General features: G+C 40.8%; 1 protein-coding gene across 1 annotated transcript in view; it reads right to left on the minus strand.

Annotated features, from left to right (window-relative positions):
* The window catches only part of LOC306887987 (galactosylgalactosylxylosylprotein 3-beta-glucuronosyltransferase 1-like), a 111243-nt gene extending 100066 nt beyond the window's left edge, over window positions 1–11177 (minus strand). The window contains exon 1 of the mRNA XM_079446068.1: window positions 10742–11177. The gene's annotated coding sequence lies outside the window, so the exon portion shown is untranslated. The remainder of the gene's footprint in view (window positions 1–10741) is intronic.
* Between the last annotated feature and the right edge of the window lie 3563 nt (window positions 11178–14740).

Raw genomic sequence — 14740 nt, forward strand, 5'->3', positions numbered from 1 at the left:
AGCGTGTAAGGCGGAAGCAGCTTCGCCACAAGCCGTATACGCACTGCCGGTCAGGGCCGACGAGTGCCTACAGGCCTGGGAGGGGAGCAACGGAACCCCACGCCAAGTGGTAGCAGTAGTTGGACACAGTTGCATCGCAACTGACCGCTCCACCGGCGGGATGCCCGCATACCCCCGCGCTACCCCACCATCAAGGGTGGTGAGGGAGGACGAACCACCAGACCGGTTTCGGGCAGTAAAAGGTGCCTTCCATGATCTAGTGAGCTCATCATGCACCTCCGGGAAGAAAGGCACCGGGGTGGGGCCCTGAGAACCAGCGCGAGCCACCCCGAGAAACCAATCGTCCAACCTAGAGGGTTCGGGACGCGGTGGAGGATTCCACTCGAGCCCGACCCTTTCGGCGGCCCGGGCAAGCATAGCCACCATCTCTGGATCCGAATCCGGAACCGCTGACCACCCAGAGGGTGGCAACGGTGCCGAATCATCATCTCCAGAGAGGGCAGACTCACCCTCCGATGCAGCGATTGACATCTGGTCACTGAGGGGAGCACCAAAGGATACAGCTGGTACTCCATGAGAGGGTCCAGCATGCTCCCTTGGCAGCTCCACAGGCTGCGAAGTGCCGGTGGCAGGAAGGACCCCCCCCTGAGGGGAATTCCTCACTGTCACCGTAAGACCAGTCCGGCCACTGTCAGAGGTAGTGGTCCCTCGGCTGCCGCCAGGGGGAGCCCTAGATCTAGGCAGGGGCACGGGCACTCCGCCCCTTTGCAGGAAACGGAGCCTGGTCCGCAACTCCGCGATGTTCATACTCCCGCAGTGAGAGCATGACTCATCCACGAAAGCTGCCTCAGCGTGATCAAAGCCCAGACACGAGAGGCAACGATCGTGACCATCACCCGGCGCCAGGTAACGACCGCATCCAGAAACGCACGGGTGGAAAGGCATCTTGAAAAAGACGCGTCTTTAAAAAGACGTTCCACCCGTGAATGCTCTTTCAGAGAAAAGCACTCTTTTAGTGTGCTGAAGCGCACAGGGGAGATGGCCGCTTGCAGCACGATCAGAGGGTAGTGCAATCCGATGTGTGCAACCCACTCGACAAAGGGAGACCACCACCGCTGACGCGCCGTCACACCAACACACTGACTTGCAGACACTTTGAAGATTTGGTCAGGAGCAGAACGAAGAACGCTCGGCTCCGAAGCGAAAAGCTGAATATGCGCTGCACCCGCTGCCTAATTATACTCACGCTGTGATTAGCGGCAGCTGGATGCAATAATCGCATGCCAATATCCATTGGCTTGTTTAGATACTCTCGTAGGGGATTGGTCTCTCTAAGCGAGATCCCAATTCGTCGGTCACCGACGTGACTCGGAGTGACCGACTGATAGGGAACCCCAGTTCCTCGAGGGAACGAGACGCTGCGTCTGGAGACGCTTTGGGGACGCCTTCAGCGTAACCGGCTCTGAATACAAGTGAAATCTGTCCAAAGGATGGGCGAGACGTCATGGGCGAGGTGACGTAATGACCAGCTGGTATAAAAGCATGTGTGGTGAAACCGGCGTCAGCTTCTAGAATGACGCAAGCGCTGGCAGGGATGCCGTAAATGTGGCCTCGAGACGCATCGTCTCGTTCCCTCGAGGAACTGGGGTTACATACGTAACCTAAGACATTCCTCTTCAGGAACTCCAGCTGCGTCTGGAGACACTTTGGGGAACGAGATATCCACGCTGCCAGACTTACCAATCCCTGCCCAGTGTGTATCCATGCGGAGCACATCTAGGGAAAGAGGACGGAAGAGCCTGGAGTGGCCCGCATGTCCAGGCCGTAGAACCTGACAAAGGTCAGGGGTGTAGACTATCCTGCAGCGTTGCAGATGTCCTGTATTGGGACACCTGCGAGGAAGGCCTTGGAGGCCGCCACACTCGGAATGAGCCTTGACTCCCATCGGCGAGGGGAGGTCAGAGGACTCGTAGGCAATGTGAATGGCATCGACAATCCAAATTAATTCTTCAAAATTAAATGCAGAAAAACAACCAGATGAGTAAACACAGTCTGATATGAAAAGGATTCATAACATGAACGAGAATGGCGTAATGCATGCGTCGCCTGAGCAACGCAAGCTGCAACAGCAAGCTCTCACTCAAAGGGGGGAAGAACTGCACCGCAGGCTTTCCAGCGCCGAGCGAGAGCGCTAGCTCTGGGGAATGCCAGTGGAGATAGGGCGAACCCATCCCACCCGGTTGCTGAATGACAAAAAGCTGACGCCGGTTTCACCGCACGTGCTTTTATACCAGCTGGTCATTACGTCACCTCGCCCGTGACGTCTCGCCCATCCTTTGGACAGATTTCACTTGTATTCAGAGCCGGTTACGCTGAAGGCGTCCCCAAAGCGTCTCCAGATGCAGCTCGAGTTCCTGAAGACAAACTATTTTTCTATGATTGAACTGGCTCACTCAAACTGTGCCATTGTTCACATTGAATTAAATTCCATTTCACTTTAATGCTGATATTGCAATGTTTCATCATTTACTCTTTAACATGAGTTTATTTAAAACAGTTAAATGCTGAATTCCATATGAGTGTACTGTAGTAAAATTACCAACCCAGGCTCATTGGCATTGTGGCAAAGTTTTAGCAAAATGATATTACGTTGCTTCTTGTGTTTCACAACACTTTCAAATTGTTTAGTGAGTGGCACTAAAACACAGTTGGTTTTATCCAAAACAAATGAAAATGAATCTGGAAATGTTTTGTTAGTTTGGGAGTTATATGTATTGCTGCCGTTCGGAAATGAAATCAAAGTGAGGGGTGCTAAAAGGTTAATTGTTTTGCATTTGATCATAACCACCTACCCTAAACTGACAAAAGCAAGCATGAGACAACACATTTGAAGAAACAAACATGGCATTTTAGCTGTGCTGGACCTCTTTTATTGCGGGTAGTACCAGGTGAGTTATAGAGCATTTTTAATACATCAGACAAGCCATTCATTTAGATATCCTTATGGTGATGCAAACTTTAAAATGTATTAATTTCAAATGAAAATTTGTCTTTTTTCAATCAATAACCTGCCTCTACAATCATAATTTGTGTGAAAAGTAATAAAAGTTATACACTCACCTAAAGGATTATTAGGAACACCATACTAATACTGTGTTTGACCCCCTTTCGCCTTCAGAACTGCCTTAATTCTACGTGGCATTGATTCAACAAGGTGCTGAAAGCATCCTTTAGAAATGTTGGCCCATATTGATAGGATAGCATCTTGCAATTGATGGAGATTTGTGGGATGCACATCCAGGGCACGAAGCTCCCGTTCCACCACATCCCAAAGATGCTCTATTGGGTTGAGATCTGGTGACTGTGGGGGCCATTTTAGTACAGTGAACTCATTGTCATGTTCAAGAAACCAATTTGAAATGATTCGAGCTTTGTGACATGGTGCATTATCCTGCTGGAAGTAGCCATCAGAGGATGGGTACATGGTGGTCATAAAGGGATGGACATGGTCAGAAACAATGCTCAGGTAGGCCGTGGCATTTAAACGATGCCCAATTGGCACTAATGGGCCTAAAGTGTGCCAAGAAAACATCCCCCACACCATTGCACCACCACCACCAGCCTGCACAGTGGTAACAAGGCATGATGGATCCATGTTCTCATTCTGTTTACGCCAAATTCTGACTCTACCATCTGAATGTCTCAACAGAAATCGAGACTCATCAGACCAGGCAACATTTTTCCAGTCTTCAACCGTCCAATTTTGGTGAGCTCGTGCAAATTGTAGCCTCTTTTTCCTATTTGTAGTGGAGGTGAGTGGTACCCGGTGGGGTCTTCTGCTGTTGTAGCCCATCCGCCTCAAGGTTGTGCGTGTTGTGGCTTCACAAATGCTTTGCTGCATACCTCGGTTGTAACGAGTGGTTATTTCAGTCAAAGTTGCTCTTCTATCAGCTTGAATCAGTCGGCCCATTCTTCTCTGACCTCTAGCATCAACAAGGCATTTTCGCCCACAGGACTGGATGTTTTTCCCTTTTCACACAATTCTTTGTAAACCCTAGAAATGGTTGTGCGTGGAAATCCTAGTAACTGAGCAGATTGTGAAATACTCAGACCGGCCCGTCTGGCACCAACAACCATGCCACGCTCAAAATTGCTTAAATCACCTTTCTTTCCCATTCTGACATTCAGTTTGGAGTTCAGGAGATTGTCTTGACCAGGACCACACCCCTAAATGCATTGAAGCAACTGCCATGTGATTGGTTGATTAGATAATTGTTACGGGAGAGGAAAAAGAAACAAAAATGAGCAAAAAGAAAAACGCCGCTAAAAAAAAAAAAAACTGTTTCGGTCTGCTATTCTGTTACGGAACGTGCTTCCAGACAGGCGGAACAAACACACGGGCAACGGGATATCAAAAAGAATAAGAGGTATTTAATAATAAGAGCTTCCAACGTGTAACATCAAATAATAGCAGACAAAATGGCAAGGGTGAACACAGGCTTATAAAGGCAGGTCATCATTAGGGGAGAACAGAAACAGGTGAGGAGCTAATTAACTAATCGGGGAAACTGGGTCAATGGAAAACAAGGCAAAAACAGAACAGACTCGTGACAATAATTGCATTAATGAGAAATTGAACAGGTGTTCCTAATAATCCTTTAGGTGAGTGTATATAGTTATATAGTTATAGTTATATATATATATATATGTATATATGTATATGTATATATATGTATATATATGTGTGTATATATATGTGTATATATATATATATATATATATAATATATATATATATATATATATATATATATATATATATATATATATATATATATATATATATGTATATAAACACAGCGGCCACAACTGTATCATTTTTGGCAAGCAGCTATAGTGTACAGTTTACATTAACCTGCATTAAACAGCACTTTGAGTTATTCATTATGAATAGAGTCCTTTTTTTTAGCATAGAGTCCCTACCACAACATAAAAGAGCAAGATTTAATTCAAAGCTAAAGAGGCTGAGGTTGAGTAAATCCATTTTTAAACTGGTAATTAAAGCCCAAGGCAAGAGTATAGTGTCATCTTATTGATGAAGCAGTGTTTAAACTCTGGTTTAATATCTTGTTAAATCGTTAACATACTAAATACTATCTAGTTTCATCAGTTTATCTGTCAGATACACGCAAGGTCTGTTACAGGTCATGAATCCTGCTCAGCGAAAACAAAACCCAGAGGCAGCTGAAAGCAGCATAGTGTCGCATCAGACACTACCTAGCCTGCCAGTTGACGCTGATGTGATCTGCAGTGTTCTGGCCAGATTATAACACAAAAGAGGAGCAATATTTCCTAACAGCATACTCAACAGCACACAAGAGCTTTAAAGAGGCTATCTGTAACTACTTTAACTAGCAGGTCATTAGAGAAACTACTACAACAAGCAACCCGATGACAAACACAAACCTCTTTCTGCAGTTCAAGTGTTTCTGCTGCACAATTATGAATATGCAGGTTTGAAAAAGCAGGTTTGTTGCATTGTTATATATTAAATTTCACAGAGATGAGATATTGTAACAAATGTTGATTAGCAAGCATGGTCTTACTGTGGCACTAGTAAGACCATGATTAATCAAATCAAGGCAGATTTTTGGAATAATAATAGCATTGTCAATTACATCTCACACTGATAATGAGAAAATATTTTATTTAAAATCATTTTAATCAGTTGAAATATCTATTAACTATAATATCATTATTATTATTAATTAAATATAATTACACATAGTACAAGTCATATAATGCAAGAGGTCAAACAACAATGTGACTTTAATTCTTTAACTCTAAGTCTGTGCTTTGCTGTGTCAATCCTGTTTCATACTGTAAGAAGGACATGACTGAAGACTTAAATTAAATATGAATGCACTTGGTGTCCAGAGATGAAATGGTCATGGTCTCTATGTAGTGAATCTGCAGGATTAGAAAATCTGATTGGTCTCAGATATTTCACAGTGCTTGTATCGTGAGCACAGCAGCAGCTGCTGTTGAAGGACTGGGGGCTGCTGCCAGACGGAATAGCACAGGTGGGGAGGGGGCTCTATGTATTACTGCTGTTCCAGAGGATGCACACGGAGGACAGATACTTAGCAGAATTAGATTTACTAAAAGGAGACTTTATTGTTTTTAAAGGTCATTTGCTTGTTATCCCCTCATGGCTCTTGGTGCTCATTTTGCATTCTCATCAAGAACGCTGTAAAGTACAGAGTGTCTAGACATTTATATGCTATGGTTCAGACTTTTCAGCAGTAAGAGAGTAAGAATAGACAGGATTTGTGTTCTGAACATTCTCCCCACTTAGTGAAATCACTCATTTTAGAGACAGTTCATGCAGGGAACATTCCCGGATTACCCCGGTATTCTATCTCTCTCTTTGGTTGTTGCATTACCTGTTTCTTCAGGATTCTAATTGAACTATTTTTAGTGTGGAAAGGTTTTCATTTATTATCATTTTTTTAATGCAAGAACATGACATGTATGACTTGCTCCTGACTAATTTGATCTATTCTGGTAAACATGGTTTAGAGAAATGTTTTACTGTCAAAGATGTGCAGAATTATCAGAGGTCATGTACTGATCGGGGGGTATGAGCTGGTAATAACTTTTCATTAACGCATAATTTTTATTGCATATTTCATGTTAATTAAATATTACCAAGGTAAAGTTCAAAACTTCATATAGTGAGAATATAAGGTGGATTAATTGAAAAAAAAAATACATTTTAAAGGATAGTTTTTCAAATCCATGTGACTTTCTTCTTTTCTACAGATCATAGAAGAGGAAAAGTTTGATAAATCAACAATAGCATATAAAATAGGGTGACCATATGTGCCATTTTTCCCAGACACGTCCTTGCCAGGATTTGTTTTGGCTTTGTTTTCCTGTATTCATACTTGCTGATCTAAAAGTAGTTTGACTATTAACATGCAGGCATTGTACATAATGGGCCAATCATGGTGTGAGAAGGTGGGATCTACGGTCAAAGTGAAGCAAATACATATTAGGTGTGTTCGACTTAAAGCGGCGCGGCTCAGACCAATCAGTATTTGACATCAAAGTACCTCGAGAGCGTTTTGAAAGCATAAGGAACCGTCTGAATGGTACTTTGATGTCATACCGATCGGTCTGCACACACAAACAAAGCCAAAACCTAGATATTTTAGTCCATATAGAAATCCTGGCCAGGACACGTCCGGGAAAAATGGCACGTATGGTCACCTTACATAAAAGGGAAAGTCATTAGCCTTAGTGCTTTTTTCCATATAAAGAAAGCCGGATGGCCCGCTCTGACTTCCATTGTATGGACAAAAATATTTTTAAAAATACCTTTTTTATTCCACAGAAAAAAGTCAAACAGCTTTTGTACAGAATGTAAGAGTAAATGATGTCAAAATGTTCATTTTTTGGGTGGCCGATCCCTTTAAGACTGTTAAAATAAAAATCATTTTGCTTTTGTTAGGTCTCTTGCTTCCAAAGTGGAGTAGGCCATTTACTTTTGTCAAACGTGTGAGGTCTGTATGAACAGCATGGTCCTGCCACCCATGTGCTTCAGAAAGGAGTCGAGACTACATGTCAGTGGTCTTATGACGGTGGTTAGCGAAGCGTACACATTCAAACATACATGCAATCATTACCTTCCATAATAGGATTGTGCCATTACAGCTGCCAGACATCATTAAGAAAAAGGTGAGCCATAGACAGCATGAATGGATGAAGTTGTTTGGCACATGGAGGGTGGGTGGCCACGTGAGACCCCGCTGAGGAAATATGGCCTGGCATTCTCACTTTACCTTCTTAGCCCTTCTGCTACTATGAGCCGAGCTCTTCCGGGGGTAACAGCTGCTGTCCCTGGGGGTGTTATGGTTCAGTAATGGGAGTGTGTTTGTGTGTGTCTACGACTGCACGACTAAAGTGGGCCAGAGATGGCAGCCAACCTCAAAGCCCTGCAATGCTGAATTCAAGGCGGCAGAATAACAGCCCAGCCTGAGGCCTGGCAATCTGTTTTCCTGCATTTTTCCTCTCTTCCTTCTTCCTTATTCTATTTTTCAGCTGTTCATTAGCCGTCCATTGAGAGAGAGCTATGGGTGTTAGCGCTCCACTTTGGGCACCGTGAGCTGGTACAGAGCAGATCTGGCCATAGCGGTGTGTAACTCTTTGTGGAAGTGTCGGGATGAATGAATAATGCAGCCATGGTAGCGTCACTCAGGGAAAAATTGTGCTGGTTAATATTCATGGCATGGAGATTCAGATGGCGTTGTGAATGGCTTTACAGTCTTTCAAGAGCTTAGAGTCCCTCAGCAAACTAACCTTGCCTGTGTGACACATGTGAAAACTGGTTTTTATGTGGGTTTTCCTGAGCAAGACGGGACATAACACTTGAGGTTTGAATCAGAGTGTTTGTCTACTACATGTCATGTGCAAATCGTACACATGTGAGCAAAAGAGGTTGAGTGTGTGAACTTGTGTGAAAGTGCACACGAGTGTGTGTGAGGGAGGGCAAGAGCGCCTGCAGCAAGCAGCTCCAGCCTAGTGTGTTTTCAAATGCCTACGTCAGAGCTGTTTTCAACAGAAACACTGTAAATTTCACCCACAGGACTTTTTATTTTATATTTCAAATCTGCTTGTGAATTCCTTGCAGCTGCACTGATTTGTCTGAGGAGTAAGAATGATATTGTTGGCTTGTATTCTTTGTCTCTGTCCATTTGCTACTCGAGCGCTCTGTGATCACACGAGTTATGGTTGGTCATTCAGTGGTTTTATAGACTGCTGTGCTGAATATTTAGTCAGAATGTTTTATTTGTGAGTATTGCTGAAGGTGAAATACAAGCCATCAGTGCTATTTACTGACACCACAAAGCAGAGTGCAGGCTAAAAATGTTTGAGTGGTTTGAGAGCTCCCACGAGAGAGACGGCTTAACAGCAAAGTTCATCTGGTATAGTTTATTACATATAATGTAATATACTATAATTATATAATAATATTTTTAACATCTGTTTTCTCTTGCAAATGAGTTTAGCTGTGTGATTTTGCTTTTATTATATTATTATATTATATTATATTAGCATTAACATTAACATTTTGCATAGACACTATTTTAAGGCTACTGTTTTAGGTAATGTAGACTGACTACATTAACTGACGTAGAAATTATTGGCAATAGTAATTCAATGCTGGTTAGTGTTGATGTAATACAGATTGTGAAAATAATCTATACTCACTATAGATTTAAAAAACAAATCTTGAAAAAGAATTACGATGCAACAAGATCCAAGATTCATCCGAAAGTAGGTTCCGGTGAATGGAAGAAGTCCTCAATAATCACTGCAATTTCACATCCAGGTCTGTACCCAATGTGGTGTAGAACAGAGCGCCTGCTTTTTATGATCCAATCAATTCCCAGTTCAATAAAATCAAGTTGTGCCCCATTTCTCCCATTGAAAATACTGTTTCATTAGGGAATACAATCTTATTAGGCAAGTGAAATGGGTTGTGAATGCTGTTTCAAGTTAACTGTGATGTCCATAATGATAAAGGACATTACTCTCTGTGAGAATCTTGCTGATATGTGACATAAGATTATGACATTATTTCCCTTGTAGGTTCTCATCCCACAGTTGCTAATTGTATGTTTCTTTGACAGCACAACAGGCTCATTTGAGCTAAACCAGTAAGAGTTGCCCAGTCTGTTCCTTAATGTGGAACTCCATCCCAGACGCATCCTCATAGAGATGTACTTTCCGTTGATATTGCTACTAATGGCTTCATATTCCTGCCCTGGAGCGGCACAGTTCCTGCTCTTATGTAATGATTTACATATTTAGCTACGGTTGTTATTGCTTCAGCAGCTGGCAGAGTTGGGTTTTACACAATAAAAGAGAGTGTTGATGGCACAGATATTTGTTAGAGCTTTCTCCGTCTAATTAGCATCTCGCTTTTGCTAAGCACCGGCCGTGCATTGTTCCCGGGGTTGTTTTTCGGCATGCGGGGTTGTTTTGACACTGGGTCAGGAGGGGGGAGGGGCCCTTAACTAAGCCGTTAATGACTGAACACTAATACCCAGGTGTAGATTAGAAGTGGCAGTGCTGCATGGCCGTAGCAGTGAACTGGCATTAGTGTTGACACTTCTCTTATTATGATACGTGTGTGGTCATCATTGCAGCGCAGATAAGACATGTATATTAAATTGCCACTTATTTTGTGTAGGCGCAACTGAATATAAAACGAACTGCAGACGACCTGGACTAAATATCCTAAAAGTGGTAAGTTGCAATGTTAAAATTCCTACATTTTAAGTCTAAGCTACGTACATTATTGTCAAGAGATCCAACAGAAGCAAAACGGATCCATACTGTGCATTGACTCACAAATTTATACACAAACACGAGGTTTATACCCAAGGTTCCCAGCTAGTGACTTTCTAACTGACACCACAGTGCTCTTTTAGCTCTGTAGGATTACGAGTGATTCTTTTCTTCAGGCTTGCCTCAGGTCTCTGTCACAAGCTCATCTCTGTGTATAACTTAACATATGCATAGCTTATTCTCCAGGGCTCATCCACGCAGCCGTCTCTCTCAATCGTGAGGGAGAAACAGCAGTCTCAGCCTCTGTTGTTGATCATCATCACATAATTTGTGTGCCTTTTTGTGTTGTACTCTATCACAGATTAGACAAAGGTTTGTCTTACCTTACGCAGATGCAGTTATTTCCACCACATGCTGCTGCATGCTTCATTCATTAAAAAAAATCCCTCCATCTCTCACTCTTCGTCTTTGTGTGTCTCTCTTGATTTCTTATTTTCCTCTTCTCTTCTTTGTTTTTGGTCAGAGCATCACTGTATTTGTTTGTGCTGTGGCTTCTGGATCAAACTAGAAAGATGGGCTGTAATTGGGGATGAATTTGCTGGTAGTCTCCCCCGTTTTCCTCTCTTCCCTGTCAGACGTGCTCTCACTCAAGCTCACAATCCGAGAGAGAGGGATGTGGGCAAGATCCTGCAGTAATGGTGTGATAATTTGCTTGGTGGTTGTTCTCTGTCTCTCCCCCTGATTTCTCTGTCTTCATTCAGCGTGGCGGTCGTGTCTCAGTCAGGCTGTCAGAACGCATGGAGACACATCTGTGAATGTGTTTATGTGGCTCTAACGTAGCCTCTTCGGCGAGGCAGAGACCCCCTCCTTGCTCAAGATGTGCTCACTAATGGCATGTACCATTATGGCTCAGAGCAGGGTGGGCTGTGAGGAACGGAGGGGGAGAGAGAATGTGAGGGGGAAAACAGGCTTAGTGGACAAATTGAGTGGTTCTGTGCATGAGTGCATGTGTGTTTGTTGTTTGACATGTCTTCTTGTCATTGTAAATAAAACAAAACATTTTGCTATGCTGTAATTTATACATGAAGATTTTGTATTTCACTGCTGATCTTTGAATTTATAGTGAAGAATGCACATTTTGAAATATTCACCACTATTTAAAGAGAGTTCATGCACAAATGTCTATATTTATTCACCCTCATGTAATTCCAAACCTGTTTGGCTTTCTTTTTCTGTGTGGAACACAAAATAAGTTACTTGTAAAAGTATAATAAGTATACAATAGTAAAGTGCAAACTATTTGTTTATTGTTAATTCATAGTTTAAAAATTAATACATTGTTATGTACTTTGTCACTTTAATTAACAAATTATTATTGTTTAATAAACTCTATTGTAAAGGGTTAATGTTTGTTATCCTTTGTTACAACAAAGGAGTTGTTATGGTTATTAGAAGTAAAAGTTCTCACCTATTGTTTCATAAAAAAATACAGAATTGCTATTAATTATGTGCTTTAAACCTACATTTATTAGACATTAATTATACAAAAGCAAGTGTTCCTAATACATTAAGTAGGGATAAATGTGTATCGATTTACTATAAAATATAAATAATTAATAATAAAGAAATATTTATGTGTAATGCTTTCATGGACCATTAACAATAGACTGGTTTAAAATTAGACTGATCTCATTGTTTATATATTTAGATATTTGTGAGTAACATTTACAGGTACAGGAAAATAATCGCATTGATAATCTCATTGATCAAAAATTGAATATAATCAGCTGATTAATTCCATTAATTAACTATACTTTCCAAATGATTTGGAAGTACTATACTGTGTACTTATTATAAAGTGTAACCAACATTTTTTTAATTTTATTTTTTTCTCCAAACAAAGAAAGTCAGTGGGGTCCAGTGTTGTTTTGAATCATTGACTATGATTATATGGACAAAAACATGGAAATTTCTTCAAAATATCATATTTTGTGTTTTGCAGAAGAAAGAGAGGGGTGAATAAATGATTACACAATTTGCATCACGTCCCTTTAAATCATGATGTAGTCATCTCTATTATCTCATATTTCTTCTTCTTTTTCCGGGCAAAATTTTTACATATTACCGATAATGTTACTAGGGATCCAAAAAAAGGATACAGATATGTATAATATTTCAAAGGCATGTAGAGCATGACGCTAGCATTGGCAAGGTTAAGGGTTTGATTGCCAGGGAATTCATGATCTGATAATGTGCAAATCTTGAATGCAATATAAATCACTTTGGAAAAAAAATGTCTGCTAAATGCATGAAGGTAAAAGTGTGCTTCTTGAATTTTCTAGATTATCAGCCTTTTTCAAAGTGATTGTCTTCCTGGCAGATAAAAAACAAGCTACAAATCCCCCAAATTTGCCTTAAAAATGAGCAAGGACCATCATATCTCGAGATGAGGGTATTAGAGAGACATATATGTGTTCACAGTTCTTATTGTATGTGACTCTTTTAAATGCCATTTAATTATAGCCTTTCTTTCCATCCTCCCTTGAGAACCAATTCTCCGGAACACTTTTCCATCTGGGTTCATTTCCAAAAAGCCTAGCAACATTTTGGAATCGTGTGGGAATATTAAACATTCGGATATGCGGCCAATGGCATCAGCACATGTACATTGAACAGATGGATCTCTGTGCAATCTGGAGCGCATGATCAAATATGCATCCGTGTCACCTCTAACTCTGGCCTGACAAAGTCCTTTCTATTGTGTTGGAAAAAAACTGATTTATATACTGATGAATAATGTATGGGCAAAGTCATTCAAGCTCAAAGTAATTAATCATTTAGAGGGGAGATCAACCATTCGGTTTTACAGCTGATGGTATGAAAACACAAGGGAATTTATGTCAGAAATGCATTTGATTTTATGTCAATACATTCATGCCAGTTAATTGTAATAAGCGGATGATTTAACAAACCCACTTTTCGATCAGACATTAACATTAATTATATACTTCCTGACACATTTTATATGCAGAAAGGATCTGTTGGCTGTGCCGTGGGATACAAAAGCCTTGGCCTTGCAGGGTCAATGGTGTCTGGATAAATATGTACAGGCAGAGTGTACAAACCTCTCTTAAAGTGATGGGTCAGCCCAGTGGTGAGAGAACATTCAGAGCTCTTGGAGTAATACGATGGCGAGACATTTTAAATAAACATTAGTTTGTGGTGTACCACCCGCTGACAGCATGAGAGCATAAGACATGTCAGTGTTTGTGCAGCCTCACCCAGAAGACGAGAAATTATTCAAGTGTGACACAGAGGATGATTGTCAACAGGCACCGAGGCCAGTCAACTGTAGAGAGGGAACCAGTGAGCACTACGAATACAAACAAAATGTACAAATAAGATGAATTTGAATTCAATTGGCCTTGTCCCACAGGATGATGAATATTAATTGGAATGACAGAAAAAGAGATTTAGTGCAGTCTGTGTTGGATAGTTAAAGAAACAGTTATTTTTAATATGTATTATATGTGAATTATTTTTATTTTTCATTCGAGTAAATTAATCTTAATTTTAAAATTATACATGAAATTTAAATCATGTATTTTAATAAACACTACAAATACAGTGCTTGTGTTAATTTCCTTGAATTTGCTTTACATTGCATAATTGTAAACTTTTAAAATTTACATAATGTATATATTAATTAAATTCATCATGGCATTTTAGCTTTAAATCATAACTTCCAATGATTTATAAATAAATATTAAGTAATAAAGTCCATGCCCTGTTGTCCTCTCACAAACTCCACCAATATATTTGTTTAGGACTGTTTTTGCTTGTTAGAAGTGCTTGATCTGTGCATATTTCTCTCCTGATTCAGACGAGACGACTTTTTAACTGGAGAAAGCAAAATTATATTTACTTCTGAATGGTGCACAACCTGAATATGCATGCTTAGTAAATATATTTGTAAAAAATCGGGAAAGAAATCTAAGTTTACTGGATGCCTTTAATTTTATAATTTGCCTTTTATTATTAAATGCTATATTAAGCCTAGCCCTTTCTTCTTTTTACTATGCCTTAAAAATGTCCATTAAGTAACAACTTTTTCTCAGTACACTTTCTTTATGCTATTTAGAAGTTTCTGATGTAGAACCGACAGAAACACTAACAATCACAGAGGGAGGAGATGATGTTAGTGGAAAAGATGAAAAGCCAATGAAGCATGCGCTTGAATCCAGCAGTTGCATGTTAGATTCAGCTGAAGGGCGTTATGCAGTATTTTGAGGGTGGCACTGTTGTGCCTTTCAGACCTTCCCAGTGTGAGTCAGAATCTGTGGACATTAAGTTGATCTACAGCCATAAACGTCACTGTAAAT

The sequence above is a fragment of the Barbus barbus genome, assembly GCF_936440315.1.
Source record: "Barbus barbus genome assembly, chromosome: 22".
In the NCBI taxonomy this organism is placed as follows: Eukaryota; Metazoa; Chordata; class Actinopteri; order Cypriniformes; family Cyprinidae; genus Barbus; species Barbus barbus.